An 18,101-nucleotide genomic window follows, 5' to 3' on the forward strand; every position below is an offset into this window, starting at 1 on the left:
ATACAGTTATTACAGTATGATTGACTATGCTGTGCTTTACATCCCCATGACTGTTTTCATAGCTGGCAATATGTATTTCTTAATCCCTTCCACCTTGTTCACTCATCCCCCCAAGTCTCCCTCCCCTGTGGCGATCACCTATTTGTTCTCTGGATCTGTAAGTTTGTTTCTGTTTCATTTGTTCATTCATTTTCTTTGTTCATTATTATTTGTTTATATATTTTATAGATTCCACATAAAAGTGATTTATTTCACTTAGTGTAATATCCTCTAGGTCCATACATGTTGTCACAGATGGTAAGATTTTATTCTTTTTTATGGCTGAGTAATACTCTGGTGTGTGTGTGTGTGTGTGTGTGTGTGTGTGTGTGTGTATATATGTATATATATATACACACACACACACCACATCTTTACCTAATTGTCTGTAGATGGACACTCAGGTTGCTTCCAGCCTTGGCTACTGTAAATAATGCTTCAGTGAATGTAGGGTGCATATCTCTTTTTGAATTAGTGTTTCCAATGTCTTCATATAAATACAGTACCCAGAAGTGAATTGCTGATCATAAGGTAGTTCTATTTTTAATTTTTGATGAACCTTCATACTATTTTCCACAATTACTACACCAGCTTACAGTCCCACCAACAGTGCACCAGGGTTCCCTTTTCTCCACATCCTCACCAGCACTTGTTGTTTGCAGATTTATTAATGCCAGCCATTCTGACAGGTGTGAGGTGATAATCTCATTGTGGCTTTAATTTGCATTTCCCTTATGATTAGTGCTGTTGAGCATCATTTTAGACCCTATGTATTTTTTTAGTTGTTTTGAAATGTTGTTTTTTAAATTCCAGTTCGTATTCAACATAATTTTGTATTAGTGTCAGGTGTGCAGCATAGTGGTTAGATAATCATATACTTTACAAAGCGATTTCCTGATATTTACAGTATCCACCGGGCATCATACATAGTTATTACAATATTATTGACTACATTCCCTATGCTGTACTTTACATTCCTGTGACTACCAGTTGGTACTTACTTCTTAATCCTGTCAACTTTTTTACTCACCCCCAAACTCCCCTCTCCTCTGGTATCCATCAGTCTGTTCTCTGTATCTGTAATAGATGCTGTGTATTTTAAAGTAAGTTTTTATTATGCATAACACAAAATGGATACACCTCTCTTCATATCCTCTTCCAGTCACTATTCAGATTTTTACCACCACAAATGAGTTTTGCCTATTTTTGAACTTTATATAACAGGAAACACACTCTTCCATGTCTGTTTTTTTGTTTTTATTTTTTATTTTTTGCTTAATATTATGTCTGTAAAATTCATCCTGTTGTTTCATGTAGCAATAGTTCTCATTGCTTTATAATATTTCATTGTATGAATGCATCATAACTTATTTATTCATTCTACTGCTGGGAGACTTTGTGTTATTTTTAGTTTTTGGTCATAATGAACAATGTTCCTGAGGAACATCTGAAAGCTTCTCTAGAATATAAATCCACAAATGGAAGCTGGGTTATAGGGTGTGCAGAATATGTTCAGCTTTATTAATTAATGCCAAACTTTTTTCAAAGAGGTTGTCCTTTTTCATGCTCCTATCTGCAGTATATGAAAGTTGCTGTTACCTTACCAAAGAGGTCAATGAACCTTTTCTGTGTGGCACAACGAGCTGGTCCAGGCATATGTACCCTCACAGTGCCAGCCCTTTGGTTGGTGCTCAGAAGCCCAGGCCACAGTCACTTCTGTTTACTTGCTCCCTCCAAGTAAGGGTAGAGGTTTCAGATTATCCCTATATTCTTGATCATATGCTCTATTACCCTGAGCTATTGGCTTGGGATGGGGTGCATGGTGAATTTAATAACAAATCTTTCTTGAATCAAGTTAGCATTCATAGGCTGTTTTGTTCTTGCACTAGTAGAAAATGGAAGGAGACACAGGAAGGGGGAGGTAATATTTTCAGTGTGCCTACTGTGCTCCAAGCTTTATGTTAGAAACTTTACATTTTGATTATAACATTTAATCTAAGACACAATTTTACAAGGTAGTTATTATATCTCAGTTTTATAGACAAAGAAACTGAGGCTCAGAAAGGGGGTCATTTGCTCAAAGTCACAGAGCTAATTAGTGACAGAGTCAGGATTTATTTTTATTTTATTTTTTTAAAGGTTTTATTTATTTATTTTTAGAGAGAGAGAGGAAGGGAAGGAGACAGAGAGAAACATCAGTGTGTGGTTGTCTCTTGCACGCCCCCTACTGGGGACCTGGTCTGCAACCCAGGTATGTGCTCTGCCTGGAAATCAAACTGGCGACCCTTTGCTTTGCAGTCTGGCACTCAGTCCACTGAGTCACACCAGCTAGGGCGACAGAGTCAGGATTTAAAGACTAGTCTGTCTGATTAAAGAGTTCAAGCTCTTTACAGTACAGAACACAAAGAAGGCAAAATTCCTGCTGCTGTCAAGATGGCTTTAGTTCTATTACCAATACTGAGAATCAGTTCTTCTCAATTTTGCTTGCCTGTATTCACCCCCACACAGACTCTATGCTATTCAAGTGATTATGGCCATTTCATTCATTGATTTAAACATTTTATTTACTTATTTGTTTATTTAGCTGTAAAAGATTTTATTTATTTTTAGACAGAGGAGAAGGAAGGGAGAAAGAGAGGGAGAGAAACATCAATGTGTGGTTGCCTCTTGCACGCCCCCCACTGGGGATCTGGCCTGCAATCCATTGGGGATCTGGACAGCAACCCTGACTGGGAATCAAACCAGCACCCCTTTGGTTCACAGGCCGGCGCTCAATCCTCTGAGCCACACCGGCCAAGGCACATTTTATTTTCATTTAATTTTTGTTTCCTTTATCCTTCTTTCTTCCTTTTTGTTTTAATTAAGAAAATTGGGCACATTAGCTCAGCAGGTCCACTGATAAACAAGACATATTGGGGAGATAGCTTTCTAACTTCTGGTCTAGTATGTTAACCAGGGGTGAGCTTTTAAAAAGATAAGGACATTATAAAATCTTCCTGTAATGCAGGAAAACTTTAAGACTGAAGGGATGAAAAGGATAAAAGTTGAGCAATAGCTCAGTTTTCCTTGTAAAAGTGAGAGCTCTCTAAAAATTATTAATGTGTTTTACACATTAATACATAATACATACATAATTTATTATGTATTGTGTTTCATGTGTGATAATAACAATGAAGAGCTAGTGTACTTGTTTGGGGTAGATAGGTGGAGGCCTAAACATATAACATGAAAAAGCTGAGTCTGAAATGGAGAAGTCTGAAGAGATGGTGAGGACAGGAGCAGCAAGTCAGCTCACCAGGAGCACTTTCATGGGTTTGCAGGAGAGTGAGATCAGAAATGAGAAGCTTATAAACCTGATCAATATAAAATGTCAAAACTCCAGGAGTAGACAGGACCTAAACAAGTCATCTTGTTCATTTTCCTGCCTTTAGCTAAAAGGGCCTTTTAAACTTTCTCTAGGTATTTAGTTACGAGATGTGTAGGACTTAGAGTTGTTGTTTTTTTTTTTAAAGATATTTAAGAGGTGCTCTGGAAGAAGTAGCTAAGATGTGGTGACTGTCAAATATAGGTTGTATAGGTGAGGACTGGAAGTGTTAAGTATTGGGTAATTAGGAGGGAGAGCTGAAATGCCTTGTGAAAACCAGTGTCCATGTGAAAACATTGCGGTTGGTGTCTGCTATGAACCTGGTCCGTCACTGGGCAGTCCTGCCTTTCCTCATCAGGACCAGATTTATAAAGTTGCACTCTTCAGGACATTTTTTAACTTTATGGTACAAAGTTCCCAGGCTCTTAACTTTGGACAAACTTAAATGGTTGACCTGAGCAAAGGAACATAGTGTTCAGATAAAGGTCTTTGTGTCTTCTTTTTTCTGTGTCATGACTGGAGCCACAATTCTGGTCAATGCATTGACTTTCCTTGATGAAGCATGTCCATCTGTAAGTTAGCTAAGTATCCCACTGGAGGCTTCGCCTCCCAGAGGCAATGTGAAGAGGATAAGCAGATAGACATCAGGAACACTGTGGCCTCTCAGGTACAGAGCTAGCTAATCTTTAGTTCAGACAATGAATAACTTACTAACATCCATACTGAGCCCTACTCTAATAGTTACAGAGGGGGAATACCAAATGAAAAGAAATGTTCTCTGCCTTTAAGATTATTAAAATTTAGCTGGAGAGCTAAAACCAACATACACACAAAAAATTAAAGCCTAATAAATTCTGAACCATGTGGTGGTGACCAGATTGCTATAGATATTCAGAGGAGAGATACATTAGTAGAAGCTGGAGAAATAAAGAGATCTTCTTAGAGGAAAGGGGACTTCCGAGGACTAGAATGATTCAGAAAATTAGGAGGAAGGAAGGATGAGTTTAACAGTATAAGCAAAGATAAGAATAAATATGGCAAGATTTAGAAGCAAGATTGGAGTACATGTTATACACTGGGGACGAGTGGGAAATAACATCCCAGTATTTCCTTTATCCTTTGTCCTAAAAGTTGATCACTGACCTTGCTACTTAAAGAAGTTGGAACCATGACAGCCACCAGAACAGGGGGCTCTTCATAGTTCCATTTTCTGTTAAGGCACTTGTCTCCCTTGGTTTAATTCTTGCCTGACCTGATATACTTTTCTATCTTGGAAGTGCAGGTGTAGAAGACATTGCTGTTTGACCAGAAACACTGGCAGCAAAGAGAGGAACAATAAAGATAAATCCTATACTGTTGTTCTCAAACTTCAGGTGAATAATTACCAGAGGAACAATTACTGCTTAAAAAATCTGCAGTGGGGCTGGGAATATGCATTTTTAACAAGCACCGAGTGATTCTGTTTCAGATGCTCAATGGAACAGACTTTAAGAAATACTGCCATGATCTAAAGTAGAATTGACAAAATGTCAAAATGACCTGGGCAGTGACACACATACTGCGCATGTATTTATGGGCTTACTCATTTTTGAGAATTTATTTTATCTATGGCTCTTATAAAATTCACATGTCTATCTAAGGAGCAAGTTGTATACATTCTATTTTGGTGTTTAGTTTTGTCTTCCTTAGATTCAACTAGATTGTAATCACCTTTAAAAAAAAAAGATTTTATTATTTTTAGAGAGAAGGGAAGGGAGGGAGAAAGACAGGGAGAGAAACATCAGTGTGAGGTTGTCTCTCACGTGCCCCCTAGTGTGGATCTGGCCTGCAACCCAGGGATGTGCCCTGACTGGGAATCAAACCAGCGACCTTTCAGTCCACACACCAGTGCTTAGTCCACTGAGCCACACTAGCCAGGGCGAATGTAATCACCTTTAAAGACAGGGACCCCTCAGATTTTTCTTATTATCCCACAGTAGGGTGAGAGATCATTTTTCCCCCAATTAAAAAAAATTATTTATAATTGACACACAATATTAAAGACCATTGTTAAGTTTGGAAGATAGTTGGAATGTTCAGGATAAATTCCTGATACCTTTACACAGCCTTCCTGAAAAACTTCAAAGCCATTTTATTAGTACAAGGTAACTTGTATTAGTTTTCCAGGGCTCCCATAATAAAGTACCACAGACTGGGTGGCTTAAACAATACAAATTTATTTCTTCACAGTTCTGGAGGCTGTAAGCCCAAGATCAAGGGGTTCCCAGGGTTGGTTTCTTCTGAAGCTTCTCTCTTTGGATTGTAGATGGCCATCTTCTCCAGCATAAGAGCCACAATTCTGGTAAATGCTTCCTCAATTTGTAATTCACAGAGTGGCCTCTCTTCTTTGTGTGTCTGTGTCCTAATCTCTCCTTTTTAAAAGGACACCAATCATTTGGAATTAGGATCCTCTCTGATGACCTCATTTTAATTTAATTTCCTTTTCAAAGATCCGATCTCCAAATATATTCAACTTTTGAGGTAATAGTGATTAGGACTTCAACATATGAATTCTGGAATATAGTTCATCCCATTATTGTTTCAGTTTTTAGAAATGTTCTCTTCCACTTGTTAGTCTTGTATAGTAAGTTCTCTCCACCCTTTGGCACTCTTCCTCTGCTTCTTACAGATGTAATGGCTTATGTAGCAAGAAGTCATGGAATAGCTCTAAAGAGTCTACAGTAAATATTGGCAGGTTTTGACATGCACCACTTCAGAGTTGTTGAAATCCCAGGCGCATTGTCTTAAAGATACAGCTCTTTGCCAACTCGTATTTGATGGAAATAATTAGATTATTAGATCCTAATAAGTGGCCTTGGTGTATCCTAACTCATCCTTCATTTCCTTTCACTGTAGCTCTTTTGTTAGGCCTTCTCTTGGCTAGTTCTATTCAGAGAGGTCAAAAGCAGGACATGTAAGGGCTTGCTGAAGTTTCACATAAGGACAGTTTTTAATTGTAACCTGATTTTGCAGTGCTCCTAAGGCTGATAAACAGCAATACCACTAAGAAGAAATCTTGGGGCCAGAGTTCTGTTACTTAATAGGAAGTAAGAAAGGTAGATGAAAAATAAGAGTAAATCTCAAGGTTTTTAGTTCTTTCCAAAGTCATTTTCTGCATGCCAGCTTCAGAGACCACTATTAGGAAGAGGTAAAACTTCCCAGAACTTTTTTTCCCCCCGCACAGTCAGCCAAGTCAAACATCTTGTTAAACCTGCAACTATATTTAAATTTTGATTTCCTATGTTTGTTCAACTGACAGATGCATCCATTGACAAACATAACTATTGTGAAATGTGGGTCAGTGCTCTGTGAAGTCCACATCTTTCTAAATTTGTTTCTAGTCCCTATTACTTTAAAGTAGATTAGTAAACTCTTTGAGAAGCTACCACCTAGTGGTATTGAGGGCTCCTAAATGAATATTGCTCCTGTTGACCAATCTTCCTATCTTCCTGCCTCTGCTTGGCCCAGAAACTTCTGACCGCAGGTGTGTATTTCTACCCTATTCACTTTCTGCCCTCAGGCAAAAAAACTTAATCACCAAATCACCAGCAGTACCAATCTTGGCCTTAAACACAAGCTAGTGTAAGGATCAGAAGAGTATTCTGGACGCTCCATTAAATTCTTGGAGTTAAACTCATCCCCTTCTTTAGAAGTGCATTTTTTCTTTTTCTCCCACTCAACAGCTGTATTCTATCTTGGGATTCTTTCCAGTTCCTACTAATGTTCATCACAGAGCCACCATGAAAGTCTTGCTACAAAGTAACTGGGAAAACTAGAGAAATTGGTTTGTTGCTTCTCGAAGGCCTGGTGTAACCACAGTGGAAGTTGGGAGGTGTGCTCCAGTTGGAGAAGTCAGGAATTTACTGCCATCTATTTTCCCTGCTCAGGGCAGGCAGGAAAGACTGCGGTCCTTTTGCACACTGCCCTTCTCACTGAGCTTTCTTTACTGAGGCCTCAATGCTCCAGATCCAGCAGCTCAGATTCCTTTGCGATGGGCTGCTTTTGGGTCTAAGGAACGAGGTAAGGGAGTCTGGTTATGTTGTTCAAGAACAGAGATTGATTAGCCTGCACTAACTTGCTAACCAGCCTGTGTGATTCTGGCAATTTACGGGCGCAATACCCACCTCTTCAGGGTCTTAGAATTGAACAAGAAGAGGTCCTTACGAGGCAAGCACACCAACCACCCTACTCAGTTTTGCTTGGTTCTGGGCTCTCTTCCCGCGCTGCACGCCTGTTGGCCCGGGCTCTTTTCTCCCTGAAGGGAGGTGCAAGCGGGGCCATTTTCCCCAATCCTACGCCCGCCAGGAGGGGGAGCCGGCCGGCCAGCCCTGCACCCGCCCCCAGCTGAAAGGGCGGCGAAGGCTGGGCCGGGGGCACCGCGTGCGCCAGGGACCCGCCCGCCTTCTTGCCGCTGGGTCCCGAATGGCAGAGCGGCGCTCGGACCATCAGCATCGCCTCACGTCGCCCCGCCCCGCGCCGCCCTACCATTGGCTGTCGCCAGGCGCTCGGGGTCCGCGCTTCTTCTCTCGTCCGGCTGGGGAGCGCCGCCACCCGGAGCGAGGTCGGAGGTGAGCGGCCTCGAGTAACCCCGGACGCAGTCGCTTGAAGGGGCTTGCCCGCTGAGGTGAGAGGCAGGGGCGGGGCGGGGCGGGGGCGGGCCGGCTCCCGTGAAGCCCCGCCCCCTTCCCGTGTACCCGGCGGACCTGGTGCTGCGCGCCTGTCAGCCATCGCCAGAGCTCCCCGCGTCTCCTCCTGCCAAGCACCGTCTCCGCGCGGGGGTCCCGGGACCACCAGACCGCGAAAGTCGCCGCCCTGAGGTGAGGTGAGGGCAGCTCCAGAGCTACTGAGTCGGGCCTTGAAGAGGCTGGGGCCCGGGGAGGGGGCGGTGGCAGCCAGAGGCCGCCTCCCATCTTCCGCCCGCACGCGGCCCGAGCTCCATCGCGTCCCGACCCGGTGCTAGGCAGCCCAAGCCTCCCCGCAGCTCCGGAGATTCGAGTCCCCTTCTTGGGAGAAGTGGAGGGGCCTGGGGTCTCAGGGTGGGAGCTCAGACCCGGAACTGGGCGGCGTTCAGCCCAGGGCCTCTGGGAAGGGGCTGGGATGTCTGCCTGGAGCTCGCCTGTCCACTCGCTCGTCCCAGCTTCGGCGTGGTCAGATCCTTCCTGACTCCTCTCTCCAGTGCGACTCTGCGCTCGGGAGAGGGAGAAGACCCACGTGGGAGGGGGATTTTGACGGTCGGGTCGAATTGCATTGAAAGTCTTCTAACTTTCTTGCAGAATGCGGTGTTAGGGTGCAGAGACCACTGCTTCCCTTGCTCTCGCTGTATCTTTGTATGGTGGTGGGAGCCAGGGCCAGGCGAGTTGTCCCTTGCCAGGTCCTGCTCCCAGGGTTTCATTATGTTTTCTGTGAGACCCTAGTAAATATATGTGCCTGTCATTATTCTGTCCTTCCCGTTTACCATTACGGATCAAGCTATTGGAGATAGGACGTCGGAAGGTGATGTGAGACTAATGATTTAGAGGAAAATGTGCGTCAAGGTTCTGCCTAGGTCAGTGCCAACATTATTTTTGGATTTCGACACGGAAAGTGGACACTCGTGGACACTTGGAATCAGCTCTAAATACCAGGGACTCCATGTAATCTCTTGGGTTTTATAGAAGTATATAAGAATATAGCTGCTCCAGTAGGGGAAATACTTTAATTTCATAGATTTTTGTTTTGGGGTTTAAGATTGAAATCAAAAGACCCGAGGACTTCTTCATTGATTCCATTTCTACTTAAGCAATGTTTCAGTATTTTCCCCATGTGTGGAATAAACTAAATAACCTAGTCCTCAGTTTCAGAAGTTGGTCCCCATAATCTTGCTTTCTTTTTACTTATCCCCCCCCTCCCCCGCCCCAGCTCCATAGTACAGATTGTGGGAAGCATGCTTACTTTGGTTACTTATTTCCTCTTTCTGGGTTGTAGGAATTCTCTGACTTGTCTCTTTCTTCTTGGTAAGAATATTTTGGATGTCTGTGATTGAGAAGTATTTCTGTGCTGCCTGTTTGACAGGTACTTTTAAGGAAAGCATTGTGGTCTGATACAATAATATAGAACAGGACAGCAGCTGCATTGTCTAGGTAGATGCCTGCTTGTTACAAAGTAGTATCAAGTCTCTTCCCACTTTTCTTGCCTCACTTTCCTGATTTCTAATAATAGGACTGTTTTGAATACAAGAATAATTAACAAATATTGTAAAGAGGGCATATGAAAGTTGTCAAAGGCAAAGCATTAACTTCTGAAGTTGCCTGTGTTTACTTGTGTTACAGAAGTTTTTTTTTAATTTTCCAGTGCAGGTTAGAAGTACATCAAGCATAAGATTTAATTGTTTTTAAAATGGGAGGAAAGGTTGGGAAATGGTGGCATTTAGCTTAGAGAACTTATAGTTCAGAAATGACTAGGTTATGTCAAAGAACTGGTATTGTGAAAGAAAGTCAGCCTCAGAAAGTGCTGTTAACAGGTTCAGGTGTAGATCATTAGGTAAAATTCTATTTCCTTTTCAATCAGTAGGAAAACACTTTGTCATGCAGGCTAGTTTAACAGATCTGGGGCTAATGTTTTTCTTTAAAACAGTTTTGTGTGTGCGTGTGTATATATTCATAAATATATATAAATAATATAATCTTAATAGTTTTGGTTGAAGAAAGAAGCAAAATAAAAATTGTTGGAGTAATACAGTGGAATTTAATATTTCTAATTGGAAGAGTCTTTACAATTCAGAGAAAAAGGTTGTTATATCATTATCTAAAATGTTCTTAAAGATTAATAATGATAGGAGCTATGTATCAAGCATCTTTCCAAACCCTTAAAACAATAAGATTATGAAGACATGAATGAACACTAAAGACTCATTGGATGAAAAAAATTTCTTTAAATATGAAGTGACTAACATTTTTTTAAAAATCCTCCCTGAAGACATTTCTTTTTCTCATTACTTCCAGAGAAAGGGGGAGAGAGAGAAAGAAAGAAACAAACACACACACACACACTGATTGGTTGCCTCTAGTTCACCCCTGACTAGCTTTTCAATCTCCAGCCTAGGTATGTGCCCTGACCAGGAATGAAACCCACAGCCTTTTGGTAAGTGGTAAGTGCCTTCAGCAACAGCAACAATGTTTAAGAGCTTTACCCAAAGTTTGGCAGCCCCAATTGGTTTGTATTTGTCATTTGGGACTTAGGCTCATTCCGTTGTTTCAGCATGCCATATTCACCCTCCTTTATATAAGGAACCACAGTAATGTTAACCATCACATGACAACAAGAATTAAAATTGTATGCTGGTACTAGTTATAAAATGATCATCCCAGAAAGAATAAGCTTATATAAAAGCTTTGTATTTTTGAAATGATAACACAAATTTTGAAAATTCTGAATGAGTTGTCTTGGGCCACACATTAAATACACAAACACTAACAAAAACTAATGAGCAAAAAAAAAGGTTCTAAGTAAATTTATGATATTGTGTTGGGCCGCATTCAAAGCCACCCTGGTTGGTCACCCTAATAGCTTCTGAAATAGAATTTCAACCAGTCCTCTTTATTTTAGCTTCATCTTTTACTTCTACTTTGAGAACCGTTTGGAGATTCTGTGATATAAATCATATTGATTCTAAGTTTACCACAGATGGCTTATGATTCAGTTTTCTTGAGCTTGCATAGTCATTTATCACATCTACTCTCCAAGAAAATTATCTTACTGTTGACTCCCCTGAATATTTTGGGGGATGGGGGATCTTTCTGTGGACTATGCCTTAAAAAATTTCTTTACTTTTATTTTAGTGAGAATTCAGGCAGGAGCAAAGCGGATATGTGTTCCACCCATCATCTTTATCCAAAAGTTTGGCAAGACTTCTTTAATGATTTCTTGAAAGATGCAGGAGCTTGCACCAGCTTCATCCTTGAGAAGTATTCTTATCCCTAGGCTGAGAAATGAGGAATAGGACAGATAATTATACTGTCTTATTTTCTCTGACAAACAAACAAACCAGAAAGTATCCAGCTGGCTCTCAAAGGAAATGACCTCAGACTCTTAAAACTATTCAGATCTAGTATTTCTCATAATCATCATATTCTACTGTCTGGTCTTTATTCAGTGGTTCCTTCTACAAAGCATGCTCCTTCCTATCCCTCCTTGCTTATCTCCCTAGTGCTTCAATGCTAATATCTTCTCACTCCAGGACGTCTTCCTTGATCCCTGTCTTAACCATTACCACCTCTAAGTTTGGATAAAGTACCTTTCTCTTTTGTTTCAACACCTAGCAATTACTGTACTACCATAATTGTTCATTTAGATGTCTATAGCTACTTAGGCAGCTACAGCTCTTATTTATCATTGCATATATATAATCTGTCTCACTATTTGGAATATAAGTGTTATTTTAAAATTTAAAACTTGTAGGAAAATAAAATGTGGCTTAAAAAACACTCTATAGCACTCTTATGGATACTGAATTAATACCAAAATCTATTTAAAAGGTCATCAATAAAATGAACAAAAAGAATGATTTGCAAAAATGGTTCTTTTTGAAAAAATTTAAATAATGTTAATATGGCTTAAAAGGCAAGGAGATGTTGTGCTACTGTGGATATTTTTATCAGTGACTTTGTAAAGTGATTGTATTAGAATTGCTTGGAAAATACAGTGCCATTTGAGTTAAAGGAGAACATGTTAACTAAGTTTGGTGAAGTCTGTTCTTTTTTATTTAGAGATATATGTCTGAGTGAAATGGATGCTAACTATTAAATAAATACATTAACTATAATAATTAGCTTTATCCTAATTTTAGGAATATAGGGTACCTTCTGTAAATATTTTGGGAGCCTTCTGCAAATATTTTCAGGAGTCATGAAATAAAATTTCCAGAATAGATCTATAGCTATATCTATATATCTATATCTATATCATCTATATATCTATCTATTTTTAATTCTCACCTGAAGGTATGTGTATTTAATTTCAAAGAGAGAGAGAAAGAGAGAGAAGAAAGAGAGAGGAAGGGAGAGAGAAGGAGAGAGAGAGAGAGAAAGAAACATCAACGTAAAAGAAACATTGATTGATTTGCCTCCACTGTGTGCCCTGACCAGGGATTGAACCTCCAACCTAGGTATGTGCCCTGACTGGGAATTGAACCCCTGACTTTTTGGTGTATGGGACAGTATTCCAACCAACTGAGCCACGCAGGCAGGGCTATATTTTGTAAAAAATAAAAGAGAATTTAACATTGCCAACAATTTGATACAATGAAGAAAATGTTTACTCTATTTTGCCGTATATTATGTGCACTTTTTTTGCCCAAATTTTGAAGGAAAAATAAGGATGCGTATTATACATGGCTATAATGATTGCATATCATGGGTATAATAATGAGTATAATAATCCCATGTGTAATGCGCATAAAACCGTGGGGTATGCATTATACACAGCAAAATACAATATTTGGATAGGTAGACTATCCTACAACTGTACCTGGGGGAAAGCCTTGTTTTGGCAGTGATAAGACAGCAGCTATATAAGTCTTCCCCGAAGGTCAACTTCATTCTTTGTCCTTTTTCTAGAGAGAGAGGTCTTAACTAATTCATAGCAAGGCTTTAGAAATTTTAAACTCATTTGCAAAAAAGTTTTGTTTGAGGGTATATTTTTGTCATAAAAGAAAGGGTCCATAACTTTTATCAGATTCCTAGTAGTGTCTTGACCTAAGAAAGTTTATGAACCATTAGTTTTAGTACTTATCTCACTGTGCTTGCTCTCTGATGAAGGCATGAAGTGGAGTGGACAGGAGAGTGAGGATTAATTGTGACTTTAAGACTTTAACAACTCACAATAAGATGTTGATGTCATTGTGTATATAACTGATAAAAAAGTTTACAAAACAATATTTATCCTTATAAAGCATGGTGTACTCTTAACATTTTCTATTATATTTCATTTTTAAAATAGTGGTTGGAACCCACTGAATTGATTTCCTGCTATTCTGTTTGATGGTAACCCATAATTTGAAAAACACTGGTCTAGTGCATCATAGTTTGCAAAAACCCTTTTATATACTCTCAGTCCTCACAGTAGTCCCGTGAGGTACACGTGATCTTCCTTTGTTTTTATGGGTAAGAAACTTGTCCAAGTTTATACTGCCAATACTTGTCACAGTTTGATCTTGGGTCTTAGGCTTTGACCTCAGCTCCACTGCACCTTTGGTTACATCTGACCCTTGAACAATGTAGGGGTTAGGGGTTCCGGCCTTCTGCAGTCAAATCCATATATACCATTTGACCTCCTCGAAACTTAACTACTAATGGCCTACTGTTGACTAGAAGTTACCAGTGACATAATCAATCAACACATATTTATATGTTCTTACAATAAGGTAAGCTAGAGAAAATACATGTACAGTATTCACTGAAAAAAAAAATCCACACATAAGTTGACCTGTGGAGTTCAAATACGTGGTGTTCATCGACAAAAACTAAATGCATTTCCCTTAAGATTAGGAATCAGACAGGGATATCTGCTTTCACCATTCTTATTCAGCATAATACTGTAAGTCCTAGCCACAGCAATCAGAAAAGAAGAAGAAGTAAAAGACCCAAAATGGAAAGGAAGAGGTAAAACTGTCATTATTTGCAGGTGATATGATGCTATATAGAGAGAACCCTAAGGATTCCACTAAAAAAATGCTAGAACTTATAAGTGAATTCAGGAAAGTAGCAGGATACAAAATAAACCAGAAATCAGTTTCATTTTTATACACCAATAATGAACTATTAGAAAGGGAAACTTAAGAAAACAATGCCGTTTATAATTGCATTAAAAAATACCTTGGAATAAATTTAACCAAGGAGGTAAAAGACCTGTAGTCAGAAAATTTTAAGCTACTGAAGGAAGAAATTGAAGAAGGCACAAATAAGTGGAAGTTTATACAATGTTCATATATAGGAAGAACTAACATCATTAAAATGGCCATTTTGCCCTGTTCAGGTAGCTCAGTTGGCTGGAGCACTGTCCCATACAACAAAAAAGGTTGCAGGTTCTATGCAAAAAAAAAGGTTGCAGGTTCTATCCCCAGTTGGGACCCATGTGGGAGGCAACTGATAGATGTTTCTCTTTCATTCCCCTGCCCCTCCCTCCCTCTCTCTGTCTCTCTGAAATCAGTAAGCATATCCTCGGGTGAGGATTTAAAAAAAAAAAAATTAAAATGTCTATACTACCCAAAGCAATGTATAGATTCAACACAATTCCTATCAAGGTACCAATGGTATATTTCATAGGCCTAGAACAAATATTACAAAAATGTATATAGAACCACAAAAGACCCTGAATAGCCGTGGCAAGCCCGAGAGAGAACAATATGGGAGGCCATAGTAATCCAAACAGCATGGTGCTGACATAAAAAAAGCAGACATGTAGATCAGTGGAACAGACTAGGTAGCCCAGAAATAGACCCACACCTTTATGGTCAATTAATATTTGACAAAGGAGGTAAGAACATAAAATACAGTGCGGTAAAGATAGTCCATTCAGCATATGGTTTTGGAAAATTGGACAGATACACACACACACAAAAAGAAACTAGACCACCTTCTTACACTATACACAAGAATAAACTCAAAATGGATTAAAGACTTAAGTGTTAAACTCAAAATTACAAAGGGGTAGGTGGGGCAGAGGAGAGCAATGGGGGAAAAAGAGGGTCAACTGTAATTGAACAATAATAAAAATAAATAAATAAATAAATCCTAAAAGAAAACACAGGCAGTAAAATCTCATAGTAATTTTTTTCCTGATATATCGCTTCAGTCAAGGGAAACAAAAAGGAAAAATAAACAAATGGGAAAACTCTCCCTTTGTAGGTGGGTATAGCCATTTGGAAACATAATCATTGCCTGACTCAGTTGTACAGAATCTAGTGGTTCTCTTCTCCCCACTGCCTCCTTTTTGTTGAAATATTTGAAATCATAGGGTTAAAATGTGTTCAAGTCTGCAATTGGATATCATAATCTTGGATTATTGTTTAATACTTTAATAAATAGTAAAGTCTTTGAATGTGCAATGTTTTTGATTTACAGATTTCAACAAATAATAAACAACTGAACTTTATGCTTCAAGTTAAATAATAGATTTGACCAGAAAAAAATGAGTATTATTAGTTTTATATTATGCTGAACAAAGCAGTTATTGATTAAATTTGAGTTTCTTTTAAAAAAATACTTCAAATCTCTCTCCTTTTCTCTTTTTAGTTCTTTTTGGAAGTGGATATCTGCCCAGGCAATAAGAATCATACGAGGTCAGTTACAAATAATGCTCCTTCACATTTTCAGTGTAATAAAATTTATGTTTATGTGCTTAAATATTAAACTAGGCTTTTATGTTAAAAGTTGTCTTCCACAAAAGATTATAGGAAGGTTTAGAGGGGATGAGTTGAGTGAAGGAGTCTGGCAGTGGTAGTATTCCACCACCTTTTCTCTTTAATTCAGGACTAGGATCAATGGAAGTGGGACAAGCTGTAGAGTAGCTTCTAGAGTGTCTGGACAGCTACTCAGTGATTTTCCATACATGACCTCTCTTTTCTGGTGTTTTATAGGCTTGTGTGCCTGGGAATATTATTCAGTAGGGTTGCTGGTTGGTGGACAGGCTCTTTAGCTATTGACACTAAGCTTCTTCCAATCTTTGCAATCCCAGAGGGAAGGCTGCCTTCATGTTCTTCTTACCTAGGACAGAAAAGTTTGAAGTTGACCTTTTGAAGCCTTTCATTTATTCATCAATCATTTCTTTTTCTTCTCCCATGGAATCAGAGAAATGCTTCTTTCTCATGAATTTTATATTTTAGTGTAGTCACCTAATTTTAGTCAGACTCTAAGGTAGACTGCCCCTGAGCACGTTACTTATTTTTCTTGTGAAGGAGGCAGCCATTATTTTCTGTTAGCCAAAATGGACTTTTTTTTTCAATCTATTCTTTTTTTTAATTGAAGGATTTTTAAATTTTATTTTATTTATTGATTGTATGTAGAGAGAGAGAGAGAGAGAGAGAAAGAGAGAGAGTTGTTGATTTGTTGTTCCACTAATTTGTGTCTTCATTGTTGCTTCTTGTATGTACCCTGACCAGAGAGCGAACCTGCAGTCTTGGTGTATCAGGACGATGCTCTAACCAATTGAGCTACCCGGCCAGGACTGATCTGTTATTCTTAAACTTGATTATGCACTGCTCTAAAATGTAAAAGAAGTAGCCTTTTTGCTGCTGCACCTTCTGGTGTTTGGAGTGGTCACTCTCTTGCTTCCTTTTTCTCTCCCTTTTTACCTTCCTTCCTCCCTTCTCCCCTTTTTAAATGACTTAGTTTTATTAAGGTTGTGGAAGTGAACCTCTTTATAAATTTGGATACATAAAAATTTTTTTTTGTTTTTTAAGGAAACCTAATTTTCCATGGGAGAAGTGTATAGAAAATTTAGATGTCAAGTTTCCATGATATTTTTATATTTGATTTTAGTTTTAAACATAAAAGTTAGTTTTTGTAATCTCCAATGCACTTTTTTTAAAAAATGATTTTAGAGAATGAGGTTAAGGAGAGAGAGAGAGAGAAACATTGATTTGTTCTTCTACTTATTTATGCATCCATTGGTTGAGTCTTATATGTGTCCTGACTGGGGATCGAACTCCCAACCTTGGTACATCAGGACAACACTCTAACCAACTGAGTTACCTGACCAGGGCAATTCACTTTTAAGAAATGTCTATAGGTATTTTTTAACATTCCTGGAAATTTGTTATTACTACTTCATTCTTTTAGCACAATGGTTCTTAAACTTTAGTAGGACTTGTTAAAGTGTAGATTACTGGGCCCTATCCTGCAGGTGCTGATACAGTTAGTGTGTCTGGGCCCAAGAATTTGTACTTTTAATGGCTTCCCAGGTAGTAGTGCTCTGGGTCTGGGAACCACATGTTGAGAACTATTGTTCTAGTGTTACAAATACCGTTTTATCTTTATAAATGAATAAGCTCTGATTCACAAATTACAGTATACAAAAATAATGATTAATGTGTAATTTTAACATGTTTAGTGGTAATTCCTAAACATTTTTTCCTAAATCTTGATGTTTTGTTGTCTAGCATCAAAGAACACTGCTCTTTTATACCTCAAACTGGTTTACAGCACATGAAATTTATTAATAAATTTATTATCTGTTGCTGTATCAACTCTTAGATTACCTGAAAGTCAAGATTAGAAATCATTACTTTCTGGATTAAAATTGTTCATTAGGCCACAAACAGTTTAATAGTCAGTTGATGTGTAGTTTTAAAGATATTTTGTAGGAACTTTGGAATGACAGAATAAATTTATAGATTTTAATTTGATAGTAGATTCACTGTCTTCTTATCATTGTCAGCACATTAGAGCCAAAAGCAGACATTTTTGGGGTGAATTTTTGACAGATGTAATTTAAGAAAAATCTCATGGGGAAAAGTAAAGATTTTTTTTTAATTAAAAAATACCCATCTGGAGTTTGTTTCAGAGTAAACCGTGTGTGTGTGTGTGTGTGTGTGATATGTGTGTATATACACATATACATATAAGTATACATATTCCTTACGTATACCTTATGTATATCATACATATGTATATATGTATGTATG

General features: G+C 38.7%; 1 protein-coding gene across 2 annotated transcripts in view; it reads left to right on the forward strand.

Annotated features, from left to right (window-relative positions):
- Positions 1-8,127: 8,127 nt before the first annotated feature.
- Positions 8,128-18,101, forward strand: part of ACACA (acetyl-CoA carboxylase alpha) — a 219,182-nt gene continuing 209,208 nt past the window's right edge. The window contains exons 1-2 of one of the 2 annotated variants that reach the window (XM_054574834.1): positions 8,128-8,259; positions 15,712-15,758. The gene's annotated coding sequence lies outside the window, so the exon portion shown is untranslated. Of the gene's footprint in view, positions 8,265-15,711; positions 15,759-18,101 lie in introns of both variants that reach the window. The other variant, XM_054574835.1, reaches the window with a different exon arrangement.

Source organism: Pteronotus mesoamericanus, unplaced genomic scaffold, assembly GCF_021234165.1.
Source record: "Pteronotus mesoamericanus isolate MK-2021 breed Mesoamerican mustached bat unplaced genomic scaffold, CSHL_Meso_final contig_269, whole genome shotgun sequence".
Lineage (NCBI taxonomy): Eukaryota > Metazoa > Chordata > Mammalia > Chiroptera > Mormoopidae > Pteronotus > Pteronotus mesoamericanus.